At 45.4% G+C, this 16600-nt stretch overlaps 1 protein-coding gene across 1 annotated transcript in view; it reads left to right on the top strand.

Annotated features, from left to right (window-relative positions):
* Positions 1-12642: 12642 nt before the first annotated feature.
* Positions 12643-16600, top strand: part of LOC148443173 (solute carrier family 66 member 2-like) — a 140212-nt gene continuing 136254 nt past the window's right edge. The window contains exon 1 of the mRNA XM_088463124.1: positions 12643-12792. The gene's annotated coding sequence lies outside the window, so the exon portion shown is untranslated. The remainder of the gene's footprint in view (positions 12793-16600) is intronic.

The raw sequence follows: 16600 nt of genomic DNA, 5'->3' as shown, positions 1-16600 counted from the left end.
CTCCGGGGATCCAGCTCCAGATCATACTGTGTATACAAACCTACTACAGACCTGGATATAGATTCTACACCCAATCTATGTGTACACACCTGTCCTATCCTCCAGGGATCCAGCTCCAGATCATACTGTGTATACAATCCTACTGCAGACCTGGCCATAGATTCTACACCCAATCTATGTGTACACACCTGTCCTATCCTCGGGCGATCCAACTCCAGATCATACTGTGTATACAATCCTACTACAGACCTGGTCACATATTCTACACCCAATCTATGTGTACACACCTGTCCAATACTCCGGGGATCCAGCTCCAGATCATACTGTGTATCCAATCCTACTGCAGACCTGGTCACATACTCTACACCCAATCTATGTGTACACACCTGTCCTATCCTCCGGGGATCCAGCTCCAGATCATGCTGTGGATACAATCCTACTGCAGACCTGGTCACATAGTCTACACCCAATATATGTGTACACACCTGTCCAATCCTCCGGGGATCCAGCTCCAGATCATACTGTGAATACAATCCTACTGCAGACCTGGTCGCTGAGTCTATACCCAATCTATGTGTACACACCTGTCCTATCCTCGGGGGATCTAGCTCCAGATCATACTGTGTATATAATCCTACTGCAGACCTCGTCACATATTCTACACCCAATCTATGTGTACACACCTGTCCAATCCCCCAAGGATCCAGCTCCAGATCATACTGTGTATGCAATCCTACTGCAGACCTGGTCACATACTCTACACCCAATCTATGTGTACACACGTGTCCTATCCTCGGGGGATCCAGCTCCAGATCATACTGTGTATACAATCCTACTGCAGAACTGGTCACATAGTCTACACCCAATCTATGTGTACACACCTGTCCAATCCTCCAGGGATCCAGCTCCAGATCATACTGTGTATACAATCCTACTACAGACCTGGTCACAGACTCTACACCCAATCTATGTGTACACACCTGTCCTATCCTCCAGGGATCCAGATCATACTGTGTATACAATCCTACTGCAGACCTGGTCACAGACTCTACACCCAATCTATGTGTACACACCTGTCCAATCCTCCAGGGATCCAGATCATACTGTGTATACAATCCTACTGCAGATCTGGTCACATAGTCTACACCCAATCTATGTGTACACACCTATCCTATCCTCCGGGGATCCAGCTCCAGATAATACTGTGTATACAATCCTACTGCAGACCTGGTCACATAGTCTACACCCAATCTATGAGTACACACCTGTCCTATCCTCCAGGGATCCAGCTCCAGATCATACTGTGTATACAATCCTACTGCAGACCTGGTCGCTGATTCTACACCCAATCTATGTGTACACACCTGTCCTATCCTCCAAGGATCCAGCTCCAGATCATACTGTGTATACAATCCTACTGCAGACCTGGTCGCTGAGTCTATACCCAATCTATGTGTACACACCTGTCCTATCCTCGGGGGATCTAGCTCCAGATCATACTGTGTATATAATCCTACTGCAGACCTCGTCACATATTCTACACCCAATCTATGTGTACACACCTGTCCAATCCCCCAAGGATCCAGCTCCAGATCATACTGTGTATGCAATCCTACTGCAGACCTGGTCACATATTCTACACCCAATCTATGTGTACACACCTGTCCAATGCCCCAAGGATCCAGCTCCAGATCATACTGTGTATACAATCCTACTGCAGACCTGGCCATAGATTCTACACCCAATCTATGTGTACACACCTGTCCTATCCTCTGGGGATCCAGATCATACTGTGTATACAATCCTACTGCAGACCTGGTCACATAGTCTACACCCAATCTATGTGTACACACCTGTCCAATCCTCCGGGGATCCAGCTCCAGATCATACTGTGTATACAATCCTACTGCAGACCTGGCCATAGATTCTACACCCAATCTATGTGTACACACCTGTCCTATCCTCGGGCGATCCAACTCCAGATCATACTGTGTATACAATCCTACTACAGACCTGGTCACATATTCTACACCCAATCTATGTGTACACACCTGTCCAATACTCCGGGGATCCAGCTCCAGATCATACTGTGTATCCAATCCTACTGCAGACCTGGTCACATACTCTACACCCAATCTATGTGTACACACCTGTCCTATCCTCCGGGGATCCAGCTCCAGATCATGCTGTGGATACAATCCTACTGCAGACCTGGTCACATAGTCTACACCCAATATATGTGTACACACCTGTCCAATCCTCCGGGGATCCAGCTCCAGATCATACTGTGAATACAATCCTACTGCAGACCTGGTCGCTGAGTCTATACCCAATCTATGTGTACACACCTGTCCTATCCTCGGGGGATCTAGCTCCAGATCATACTGTGTATATAATCCTACTGCAGACCTCGTCACATATTCTACACCCAATCTATGTGTACACACCTGTCCAATCCCCCAAGGATCCAGCTCCAGATCATACTGTGTATGCAATCCTACTGCAGACCTGGTCACATACTCTACACCCAATCTATGTGTACACACGTGTCCTATCCTCGGGGGATCCAGCTCCAGATCATACTGTGTATACAATCCTACTGCAGAACTGGTCACATAGTCTACACCCAATCTATGTGTACACACCTGTCCAATCCTCCAGGGATCCAGCTCCAGATCATACTGTGTATACAATCCTACTACAGACCTGGTCACAGACTCTACACCCAATCTATGTGTACACACCTGTCCTATCCTCCAGGGATCCAGATCATACTGTGTATACAATCCTACTGCAGACCTGGTCACAGACTCTACACCCAATCTATGTGTACACACCTGTCCAATCCTCCAGGGATCCAGATCATACTGTGTATACAATCCTACTGCAGATCTGGTCACATAGTCTACACCCAATCTATGTGTACACACCTATCCTATCCTCCGGGGATCCAGCTCCAGATAATACTGTGTATACAATCCTACTGCAGACCTGGTCACATAGTCTACACCCAATCTATGAGTACACACCTGTCCTATCCTCCAGGGATCCAGCTCCAGATCATACTGTGTATACAATCCTACTGCAGACCTGGTCGCTGATTCTACACCCAATCTATGTGTACACACCTGTCCTATCCTCCAAGGATCCAACTCCAGATCATACTGTGTATACAATCCTACTGCAGACCTGGTCGCTGAGTCTATAAACAATCTATGTGTACACACCTGTCCTATCCTCGGGGGATCTAGCTCCAGATCATACTGTGTATATAATCCTACTGCAGACCTCGTCACATATTCTACACCCAATCTATGTGTACACACCTGTCCAATCCCCCAAGGATCCAGCTCCAGATCATACTGTGTATGCAATCCTACTGCAGACCTGGTCACATATTCTACACCCAATCTATGTGTACACACCTGTCCAATGCCCCAAGGATCCAGCTCCAGATCATACTGTGTATACAATCCTACTGCAGACCTGGCCATAGATTCTACACCCAATCTATGTGTACACACCTGTCCTATCCTCTGGGGATCCAGATCATACTGTGTATACAATCCTACTGCAGACCTGGTCACATAGTCTACACCCAATCTATGTGTACACACCTGTCCAATCCTCCGGGGATCCAGCTCCAGATCATACTGTGTATACAATCCTACTACAGACCTGGTCACATATTCTACACCCAATCTATGTGTACACACCTGTCCTATCCTCCGGGGATCCAGCTCCAGATCATACTGTGTATACAATCCTACTACAGACCTGGTCACAGACTCTACACCCAATCTATGTGTACACACCTGTCCTATCCTCCGGTGATCCAGCTCCAGATCATACTGTGTATACAATCCTACTACAGACCTGGTCACAGACTCTACACCCAATCTATGTGTACACACCTGTCCAATCCTCCGGGGATCCAGCTACAGATCATACTGTGTATACAATCCTACTGCAGACCTGGTCACAGACTCTACACCCAATCTATGTGTACACACCTGTCCAATCCTCCAGGGATCCAGATCATACTGTGTATACAATCCTACTGCAGACCTGGTCACATAGTCTACACCCAATCTATGTGTACACACCTGTCCTATCCTCCGGGGATCAAACTCCAGATCATACTGTGTATACAATCCTACTGCAGACCTGGTCACATAGTCTACACCCAATCTATGTGTACAAACCTGTCCTATCATCCGGGGATCCAGCTCCAGATCATACTGTGTATACAATCCTACTGCAGATCTGGTCACATAGTCTACACCCAATCTATGTGTACACACCTGTCCTATCCTCCGGGGATCCTGCTCCAGATCATACTGTGTATACAATCCTACTGCAGACCTGGTCACATAGTCTACACCCAATCTATGTGTACACACCTGTCCTATCCTCTGGGGATCCAGCTCCAGATCATACTGTGTATATAATCCTACTGCAGACCTGCTCACATAGTCTACACCCAAGCTATGTGTACACACCTGTCCAATCCTTCGGGGATCCAGCTCCAGATCATACTGTGTATACAATCCTACTGCAGATCTGGTCACATAGTCTACACCCAAGCTATGTGTACACACCTGTCCAATCCTCCGGGGATCCAGCTCCAGATCATACTGTGTATATAATCCTACTGCAGACCTGGTCACATAGTCTACACCCAATCTATGTGTACACACCTGTCCAATCCTCCGGGGATCCAGCTCCAGATCATACTGTATATACAATCCTACTGCAGACCTGGTCAAAGACTCTACACCCAATCTATGTGTACACACCTGTCCAATCCTCCGGGGATCCAGCTCCAGATCATACTGTGTATACAATCCTACTGCAGACCTGGTCACAGACTCTACACCCATTCTATGTGTACACACCTGTCCAATCCTCCGGGGAACCAGCTCCAGATCATACTGTGTATACAAACCTACTGCAGACCTGGTCACAGACTCTACACCCAATCTATGTGTACACACCTGTCCTATCCTCGGGGGATCTAGCTCCAGATCATACTGTGTATACAATCCTACTGCAGACCTGGTCACAGATTCTACATCCTATCTATGTGTACACACCTGTCCTATCCTCCAGGGATCCAGCTCCAGATCATACTGTGTATATAATCCTACTGCAGACCTGGCCACATATTCTACACCCAATCTATGTGTACACACCTGTCCTATCCTCCGGGGATCCAGCTCCAGATCAGACTGTGTATATAATCCTACTGCAGACCTGGTCATAGATTCTTCACCCAATCTATGTGTATACACCTGTCCTATCCTCCGGGGATCCAGCTCCACATCATACTGTGTATATAATCCTACTGCAGACCTGGCCACATAGTCTACACCCAATCTATGTGTACACACCTGTCCAATCCTCCGGGGATCCAGCTCCAGATCATACTGTGTATACAATCCTACTGCAGACCTGGTCACAGATTCTACACCCAATCTATGTGTACACACCTGTCCAATCCCCCATGGATCCAGCTCCAGATCATACTGTATATACAATCCTACTGCAGACCTTGTCCCAGATTCTACACCCAATCTCTGTGTACACACCAGTCCTATCCTCCGGGGATCCAACTCCAGATCATACTGTGTATACAATCCTACTGCAGACCTGGTCACATAGTCTGCACCCATTCTATGTGTACACACCTGTCCTATCCTCGGGGGATCCAGCTCCAGATCATACTGTGTATACAATCCTACTGCAGACCTGGCCATAGATTCTACACCCAATCTATGTGTACACACCTGTCCTATCCTCCTGGGATCCAGCTCCAGATTTTACTGTGTATACAATCCTACTACAGACCTGGTCACATATTCTACACCCAATCTATGTGTACACACCTGTCCAATCCTCCGGGGATCCAGCTCCAGATCATACTGTGTATACAAACCTACTGCAGACCTGGTCACAGATTCTACACCCAATCTATGTGTACACACCTGTCAATCCTCCGGTGATCCAGATCATACTGTGTGTACAATCCTACTACAGACCTGGTCACATATTCTACACCCAATCTATGTGTACACACCTGTCCTATCCTCCGGGGATCCAGATCATACTGTGTATACAATCCTACTGCACACCTGGATATAGATTCTACACCCAATCTATGTGTACACACCTGTCCAATCCTCCGGGGATCCATCTCCAGATCATACTGTGTATACAATCCTACTGCAGACCTGGTCACTGATTCTACACCCAATCTATGTGTACACACCTGTCCTATCCTCCTGGTATCCTGCTCCAGATCATATTGTGTATATAACCCTACTGCAGACCTGGATATAGATTCTACACCCAATCTATGTGTACACACCTGTCCAATCCTCCAGGGATCCAGCTCCAGATCATACTGTGTATACAATCCTACTGCAGACCTGGTCACATATTCTACACCCACTCTATATGTTCACACCTGTCCTATCCTCCGGGGATCCAGCTCCAGATCATACTGTGTATACAATCCTACTGCAGACCTTGCCATTGATTCTACACCCAATCTATGTGTACACACCTGTCCAATCCTCCAGGGATCCAGCCCCAGATCATACTGTGTACACAATCCTACTGCAGAACTGGTCACATAGTCTACACCCAATCTATGTGTTCACACCTGTCCAATTCTCCGGGGATCCAGCTGCAGATCATACTGTATATACAATCCTACTGCAGACCTGGTCACATATTCTACTTCCAATCTATGTGTACACACCTGTCCAATCCTCCGGGGATCCAGATCATACTGTGTATACAATCCTACTGCAGACCTGGCCATAGATTCTACACCAAATCTAGGTGTACACACCTGTCCAATCCTCCGGGGATCCAGATCATACTGTGTATACAATCCTACTGCAGACCTGGCCATAGATTCTACACCCAATCTATGTGTACACACCTGTCCAATCCTCCGGGGATCCAGATCATACTGTGTATACAATCCTACTGCAGACCTGGCCATAGATTCTACACCCAATCTATGTGTACACACCTGTCCAATCCTCCGGGGATCCAGCTCCAGATCATACTGTGTATACAATCCTACTGCAGACCTGGTCACAGATTCTACACCCAATCTATGTGTACACACCTGTCCAATCCCCCATGGATCCAGCTCCAGATCATACTGTATATACAATCCTACTGCAGACCTTGTCCCAGATTCTACACCCAATCTCTGTGTACACACCTGTCCTATCCTCCGGGGATCCAACTCCAGATCATACTGTGTATACAATCCTACTGCAGACCTGGTCACATAGTCTGCACCCATTCTATGTGTACACACCTGTCCTATCCTCGGGGGATCCAGCTCCAGATCATACTGTGTATACAATCCTACTGCAGACCTGGCCATAGATTCTACACCCAATCTATGTGTACACACCTGTCCTATCCTCCTGGGATCCAGCTCCAGATTTTACTGTGTATACAATCCTACTACAGACCTGGTCACATATTCTACACCCAATCTATGTGTACACACCTGTCCAATCCTCCGGGGATCCAGCTCCAGATCATACTGTGTATACAAACCTACTGCAGACCTGGTCACAGATTCTACACCCAATCTATGTGTACACACCTGTCAATCCTCCGGGGATCCAGATCATACTGTGTGTACAATCCTACTACAGACCTGGTCACTTATTCTATACCCAATCTATGTGTACACACCTGTCCTATCCTCCGGGGATCCAGATCATACTGTGTATACAATCCTACTGCACACCTGGATATAGATTCTACACCCAATCTATGTGTACACACCTGTCCAATCCTCCGGGGATCCATCTCCAGATCATACTGTGTATACAATCCTACTGCAGACCTGGTCACTGATTCTACACCCAATCTATGTGTACACACCTGTCCTATCCTCCTGGTATCCTGCTCCAGATCATATTGTGTATATAACCCTACTGCAGACCTGGATATAGATTCTACACCCAATCTATGTGTACACACCTGTCCAATCCTCCAGGGATCCAGCTCCAGATCATACTGTGTATACAATCCTACTGCAGACCTGGTCACATATTCTACACCCACTCTATGTGTTCACACCTGTCCTATCCTCCGGGGATCCAGCTCCAGATCATACTGTATATACAATCCTACTGCAGACCTTGCCATTGATTCTACACCCAATCTATGTGTACACACCTGTCCAATCCTCCAGGGATCCAGCCCCAGATCATACTGTGTACACAATCCTACTGCAGAACTGGTCACATAGTCTACACCCAATCTATGTGTTCACACCTGTCCAATTCTCCGGGGATCCAGCTGCAGATCATACTGTATATACAATCCTACTGCAGACCTGGTCACATATTCTACTTCCAATCTATGTGTACACACCTGTCCAATCCTCCGGGGATCCAGATCATACTGTGTATACAATCCTACTGCAGACCTGGCCATAGATTCTACACCAAATCTAGGTGTACACACCTGTCCAATCCTCCGGGGATCCAGATCATACTGTGTATACAATCCTACTGCAGACCTGGCCATAGATTCTACACCCAATCTATGTGTACACACCTGTCCAATCCTCCGGGGATCCAGATCATACTGTGTATACAATCCTACTGCAGACCTGGCCATAGATTCTACACCCAATCTATGTGTACACACCTGTTTAATCCTTCGGGGATCCAGCTCCAAATCATACTGTGTATACAATCCTACTGCAGACCTGGTCACAGATTCTACACCCAATCCATGTGTACACACCTGTCCTATCCTTCGGGGATCCAGCTCCAGATCATACTGTGTATACAATCCTACTGCAGACCTGGTCACATATTCTACATCCAATCTATGTGTACACACCTGTCCAATCCTCCGGGGATCCAGCTCCAGATCATACTGTGTATACAATCCTACTGCAGACCTGGCCATAGATTCTACACCCAATCTATGTGTACACACCTTTCCTTTCCTTGGGGGATCCAGCTCCAGATTTTACTGTGTATACAATCCTACTACAGACCTGGTCACATATTCTACACCCAATCTATGTGTACACACCTGTCCAATCCTCTGGGGATCCAGATCATACTGTGTATACAATCCTACTGCAGACCTGGTCACAGATTCTACACCCAGTCTATGTGTACACACCTGTCCTATCCTCCGGGGATCCAGCTCCAGATCATACTGTGTATTCAATCCCACTACAGACCTGGTCACAGATTCTACACCCAATCTATGTGTACACACCTGTCCAATCCTCCGGGGATCCAGATCATACTGTGTATACAATCCTACTACAGACCTGGTCACATATTCTACACCCAATCTATGTGTACACACCTGTCCAATCCTCCGGGGATCCAGCTCCAGATCATACTGTGTATTCAATCCCACTACAGACCTGGTCACAGATTCTACACCCTATCTATGTGTACACACCTGTCCAATCCTCCGGGGATCCAGCTCCAGATCATACTGTGTATACAATCCTACTGCAGACCTGGTCACATACTCTACACCCAATCTATGTGTACACACCTGTCCAATCCTCTGGGGATCCAGATCATACTGTGTATTCAATCCTACTACAGACCTGGTCACATATTCTACACCCAATCTATTTGTACACACCTGTCCAATCCTTCGGGGATCCAGCTCCAGATCATACTGTGTATACAATCCTACTGCAGACCTGGTCACATACTCTACACCCAATCTATGTGTACACACCTGTCCAATCCTCCAGGGATCCAGATCATACTGTGTATACAATCCTACTGCAGACCTGGTCACATATTCTACACCCAAATTATGTGTACACACCTGTCCATACCTGTGTATTATGTTATTGATGTGTATTATGTTTTTGGTGTGCTGCTGTGTAATAATTTATTGGTTACTGCTGTGTATTATATTATTGGTGTTACTGCTGTGTATTCTGTTATTGGTGTTACTGCTGTGTATTATGTTACTGGTGTTACTGCTTTGTATTATGTTATTGGTGTTACTGCTGTGTATTTTATTATTGGTGTTACTGCTATGTATTATATTATTAGTGTTACTGCTGTGTATTATGTTATTGGTGTTACTGCTGTATATTATGCTATTGGTTACTGCTGTGTATTATGTTATTGATGTACTGTTATGTCTTTTGTTTTTGGTTTTACTGCTGTGTATTATATTATTAGTGTTACTGCTGTGTATTATGTTATTGGTGTTACTGCTGTGTATTATGTTATTGGTTACTGCTTTGTATTATGTTATTAGTGTTACTGCTGTGTATTATATAATTGGTGTTACTGCTGAGTATTATGTTATTGGTGTACTGCTGTGTATTATATTATTGGTTACTGCTTTGTATTAATTTTTTTTGTGTTACTGTTGTGTATTATGTTATTGGTTACTGCTTTGTATTATGTTATTAGTTTTACTGCTATGTATTATGTAATTGGTTTACTGCTATGTATTATGTAATTGGTTTTACTGCTGTGTATTATGTTATTAGTGTTACTGTTGTGTATTATGTAATTGGTGTTACTGCTGAGTATTATGTTATTAGTGTTACTGCTATGTATTATGTAATTGGTGTTACTGCTGTGTATTATTATGTTATTCTTGTTACTGCTGTGTATTATTTTATTGGTGTTACTGCTGTGTATTAGGTTATTGGTGTTACTGCTGTGTTTTATTATGTTACTGGTGTTACGGCTATGTATTATGTTATTGGTTACTGCTGTGTATTATGTTATTAGTATTACTGCTGTGTATTATGTTATTGGTTACTGCTGTGTATTATGTTATTAGTATTACTGCTGTGTATTATGTTATTAGTGTTACTGCTATGTATTATGTAATTGGTGTTACTGCTATGTATTATGTTGTTGGTGTTACTGCTGTGTTTTATTATGTTACTGGTGTTACTGCTGTGTATTATGTAATTGGTGTTACTGCTGTGTATTATGTTATTAGTATTACTGCTGTGTATTATGTTATTGGTGTTACTGCTGTGTATTATGTTATTGGTGTTACTGCTGTGTATTATGTTATTGGTTACTGCTTTGTATTATGTTATTAGTGTTACTGCTGTGTATTATATAATTGGTGTTACTGCTGAGTATTATGTTATTGGTGTACTGCTGTGTATTATATTATTGGTTACTGCTTTGTATTATTTTTTTTTGTGTTACTGTTGTGTATTATGTTATTGGTTACTGCTTTGTATTATGTTATTAGTTTTACTGCTATGTATTATGTAATTGGTTTACTGCTGTGTATTATGTAATTGGTTACTGCTGTGTATTATGTTATTAGTGTTACTGTTGTGTATTATGTAATTGGTGTTACTGCTGAGTATTATGTTATTAGTGTTACTGCTATGTATTATGTAATTGGTGTTACTGCTGTGTATTATATTATTAGTGTTACTGCTATGTATTATGTAATTGGTGTTACTGCTATGTATTATGTTGTTGGTGTTACTGCTGTGTTTTATTATGTTACTGGTGTTACTGCTGTGTATTATGTAATTGGTGTTACTGCTGTGTATTATGTTATTAGTATTACTGCTGTGTATTATGTTATTGGTGTTACTGCTGTGTATTATGTTATTGGTGTTACTGCTGTGTATTATATTATTGCTGTTACTGCTTTGTATTATGTAATTGGTGTTACTGCTGTGTATTATTATGTTATTCTTGTTACTGCTGTGTATTAGGTTATTGGTGTTACTGCTGTGTTTTATTATGTTACTGGTGTTACGGCTATGTATTATGTTATTGGTTACTGCTGTGTATTATGTTATTAGTATTACTGCTGTGTATTATGTTATTAGTGTTACTGCTATGTATTATATAATTGGTGTTACTGCTATGTATTATGTTGTTGGTGTTACTGCTGTGTTTTATTATGTTACTGGTGTTACTGCTGTGTATTATGTAATTGGTGTTACTGCTGTGTATTATGTTATTAGTATTACTGCTGTGTATTATGTTATTAGTATTACTGCTGTGTATTATGTTATTGGTGTTACTGCTGTGTATTATGTTATTGGTGTTACTGCTGTGTATTATTATGTTATTGGTGTTACTGCTGTGTATTATATTATTGGTGTTACTGCTGTGTATTATGTATTTGGTGTTTCTGCTATGTATTATGTATTTGGTGTTACTGCTGTGTATTATATTATTGCTGTTACTGCTGTGTATTATTATGTTATTATGTTATTGGTGTTACTGCTGTGTTTTATGTCGTTGGTGCTATTGTTATGTTATTGTTATGTATTACGTTATTGTTGCATACGGTCACAGATACTTCCTCTTTGTAGAAGACTCTGTGAAGTGTTGTTTTGCTATGAATGTCTCATGTAACGGTTCCCACCATCCATGTAAAGTATAGCTGACTGCGACCCTCAGTTGCTGTGACTGGGTGGGGGTCAGTGATATGGGTCACACAGTTTATAGTGTGTTTGCAGAAAGATACAGTGTATGTGTGTGTCCCACTTCTGCAGGCATGTTTCGGATGCTGGCAGCCTCAGCCCTTCCCTCCTGTCTGTTGTGTCACAACTTGTTTTGATATGAGGATCTCAGGATGGCTTGTTTATCCTGTACTCCGCCCGATGTTGCAGAGCTAGCCATCCGATCCCAGTACAGTCTCCTGATTTGCCTAGTGTAGTGTATCTAGCACAGGGCAGCGTGTCTTCTACATCTTGGTGCACACTAAGAGGCTATTGAGTTGTATCTGTGTGTGAACTCCCGGGTAAGTACAATCTTTTAGACATGAGTAATTGTGGGTGTGTGAGCTCCATATAACATACACTAAACCGGACTCAGTGCCTCCCCTCTGGCCTCCTTACTCCAAATACTGTACATTACACACACAGTGAGACCCTCACCCCATGTATATATGAGGGTCTCCATCCCATCCGCATAAAGTCGGTCACATGGTGAGTTAGATACCAGGCTGCACCAGAAATAGGTGATCCGTTACACAGCATCAGGATTACAGAGCTCAATAGACAGTACAGCAGGAACATACGCCGCCTGACGTCCATCTGTACGAGGGATCCATAGATGCCGCACCAGCACCAGGATTACAGAGCTCACTAGATAGTACAGCAGGAACATACGCCGCCTGACGTCCGTCTGTACGAGGGATCCATAGGGCCCGCACCAGCACCAGGATTACAGAGCTCACTAGATAGTACAGCAGGAACATACGCCGCCTGACGTCCGTCTGTACGAGGAATCCATAGGGGCCGCACCAGCATCAGGATTACAGAGCTCACTAGATAGTACAGCAGGAACATACGCCACCTGACGTCCGTCTGTACAAGGGATCCATAGGGCCCGCACCAGCACCAGGATTACAGAACTCACTAGAAAGTACAGCAGGAACATACGCCGCCTGACGTCCGTCTGTACGAGGGATCCATAGAGGCCGCACCAGCACCAGGATTACAGAGCTCACTAGATAGTACAGCAGGAACATACGCCACCTGACGTCCGTCTGTACGAGGGATCCATAGGGGCCGCACCAGCATCAGGATTACAGAGGTCACTAGATAGTACAGCAGGAACATACGCCACCTGACATCCGTCTGTACGAGGGATCCATAGGGGCCGCACCAGCACCAGGATTACAGAGCTCACTAGATAGTACAGCAGGAACATACGCCGCCTGACATCCGTCTGTACGAGGGAACCATAGGGGCCGCACCAGCACCAGGATTACAGAGCTCACTAGATAGTACAGCAGGAACATACGCCGCCTGACGTCCGTCTGTACGAGGGATCCATAGGGGCCGCACCAGCATCAGGATTACAGAGCTCTCTAGAAAGTACAGCAGGAACATACGCCGCCTGACGTCCGTCTGTACGAGGGATCCATAGAGGCCGCACCAGCACCAGGATTACAGAGCTCACTAGATAGTACAGCAGGAACATACGCCACCTGACGTCCGTCTGTACGAGGGATCCATAGGGGCCGCACCAGCATCAGGATTACAGAGGTCACTAGATAGTACAGCAGGAACATACGCCACCTGACATCCGTCTGTACGAGGGATCCATAGGGGCCGCACCAGCACCAGGATTACAGAACTCACTAGAAAGTACAGCAGGAACATACGCCGCCTGACGTCCGTCTGTACGAGGGATCCATAGAGGCCGCACCAGCACCAGGATTACAGAGCTCACTAGATAGTACAGCAGGAACATACGCCACCTGACGTCCGTCTGTACGAGGGATCCATAGGGGCCGCACCAGCATCAGGATTACAGAGGTCACTAGATAGTACAGCAGGAACATACGCCACCTGACATCCGTCTGTACGAGGGATCCATAGGGGCCGCACCAGCACCAGGATTACAGAGCTCACTAGATAGTACAGCAGGAACATACGCCGCCTGACATCCGTCTGTACGAGGGAACCATAGGGGCCGCACCAGCACCAGGATTACAGAGCTCACTAGATAGTACAGCAGGAACATACGCCGCCTGACGTCCGTCTGTACGAGGGATCCATAGGGGCCGCACCAGCATCAGGATTACAGAGCTCTCTAGAAAGTACAGCAGGAACATACGCTGCCTGACGTCCGTCTGTACGAGGAATCCATAGGGGCCGCACCAGCATCAGGATTACAGAGCTCACTAGATAGTACAGCAGGAACATACGCCGCCTGACGTCCATCTGTACGAGGGATCCATAGGGGCCGCACCAGCATCAGGATTACAGAGCTCACTAGATAGTACAGCAGGAACATACGCCGCCTGACGTCCGTCTGTACGAGGGATCCATAGGGGCCGCACCAGCATCAGGATTACAGAGCTCTCTAGAAAGTACAGCAGGAACATACGCTGCCTGACGTCCGTCTGTACGAGGAATCCATAGGGGCTGCACCAGTATCAGGGATAAATTGTCTGAGTCTATATCAGTGCCTCCCAAATGCCGCCTTTAAATCCCCGACAGTTCATGTCTTCAGGATTTCTTTTTTTCATGCTCTGGTGACTTTATCTACTTGCAGGGGCGTTTAAAGAGAGGAGGGGGCCTGTGTGCAGTCTCCGTCACGGGCCCCCCCTCTCAGTCCTGTGGCCTGCAGCGCACTGAGCGTGCCGAGAGTCTATAGCGCATGCGCAGGTTACCGGGAAATGGCCGCAGCTGCCATTTACCAGACGTTTTTACAGCTCTGATACCGGCCCTGACGTGGGTCTCCGGAGAGGTAAGTATAATATGGGTGTTAGGTGTGCGGTGCGGCCCTGCGCACCCTCCACCCATTATAACTACGCCCCTGTCTACTTGCTAGGTTAACATTTATCCTACTTGTTTCCACAGACAGAAATCCTGGAACTCCTGAAAACCTGAGCTGTTGGGGGAACAATGAATATATAATGGGGCTATGTGGTGCCACGGAGATGCTATATGAGTGTAATTGGGTTACTATGCGGCTGCATTGCTTTACTTATCTATCCAATGGAAATTGCGAGCCGGGTAATGGTAGTACATTAGCGTGGAGTGTTGCGCTCCGTCTGCCGGTGTCCATTACAAATGGTAGGTTCATATAGAGCTTAATACATCTGTTTAATGGACATTTATCGGAACACCTGCGCATTCGCAGCTTTCTCGCATCACATGGGTGCGGTGAAATCACCAATACTGGGTCATCACTATAAGTTTCCCGTAAACCGGCAGGTTAGATTACGCTGAATACATTTGTAACCACTGAGACACATTGCATATTATCATAAATATACTCTTCAGATATCAGGTTCTTATATACTGATATATATTATCATTGTCATAGTCACTAACATCTCTGACACTGGTCCTTTCATGTACATAACACTCTCAGCTGTCTCAGCGTTATCACATACGGTTTTATTTCTCTCATATATGACGTCCAGTGTAAGGAGTAATAGGAGAGGAGACTTGAGTTACTGCCTCTCTGTGTAAGGAGTAATAGGAGAGGAGACTTGAGTTACTGCCTCTCTGTGTAAGGAGTAATAGGAGAGGAGACTTGAGTTACTGCCTCTCTGTGTAAGGAGTAATAGGAGAGGAGACCTGAGTTACTGCCTCTCTGTGTAAGGAGTAATAGGAGAGGAGACCTGAGTTACTGCCTCTCTGTGTAAGGAGTAATGGGAGACGAGACCTGAGTTACTGCCTCTCTGTGTAAGGAGTAATAGGAGAGGAGACCTGAGTTACTGCCTCTCTGTGTAAGGAGTAATAGGAGAGGAGACCTGAGTTACCGCCTCTCTGTGTAAGGAGTAATAGGAGAGGAGACCTGAGTTACCGCCTCTCTGTGTAATGAGTAATAGGAGAGGAGACCTGAGTTACCGCCTCTCTGTGTAAGGAGTAATAGGAGTGGAGACCTGAGTTACTGCCTCTCTGTGTAAGGAGTAATAGGAGAGGAGACCTGAGTTACTGCCTCTCTGTGTAAGGAGTAATAGGAGAGGAGACCTGAGTTACTGCCTCTCTGTGTAAGGAGTAATGGGAGAGGAGACCTGAGTTACCGCCTCTCTGTGTAAGGAGTAATGGGAGAGGAGACCTGAGTTACCGCCTCTCTGTGTA

Source organism: Taudactylus pleione, unplaced genomic scaffold (genome assembly GCF_031769625.1).
Source record: "Taudactylus pleione unplaced genomic scaffold, aTauple2 ptg001318l, whole genome shotgun sequence".
NCBI lineage: Eukaryota > Metazoa > Chordata > Amphibia > Anura > Myobatrachidae > Taudactylus > Taudactylus pleione.
Note: the sequence above shows the minus strand (reverse complement) of the source record. Positions and strands in the feature narration are given on the sequence as shown.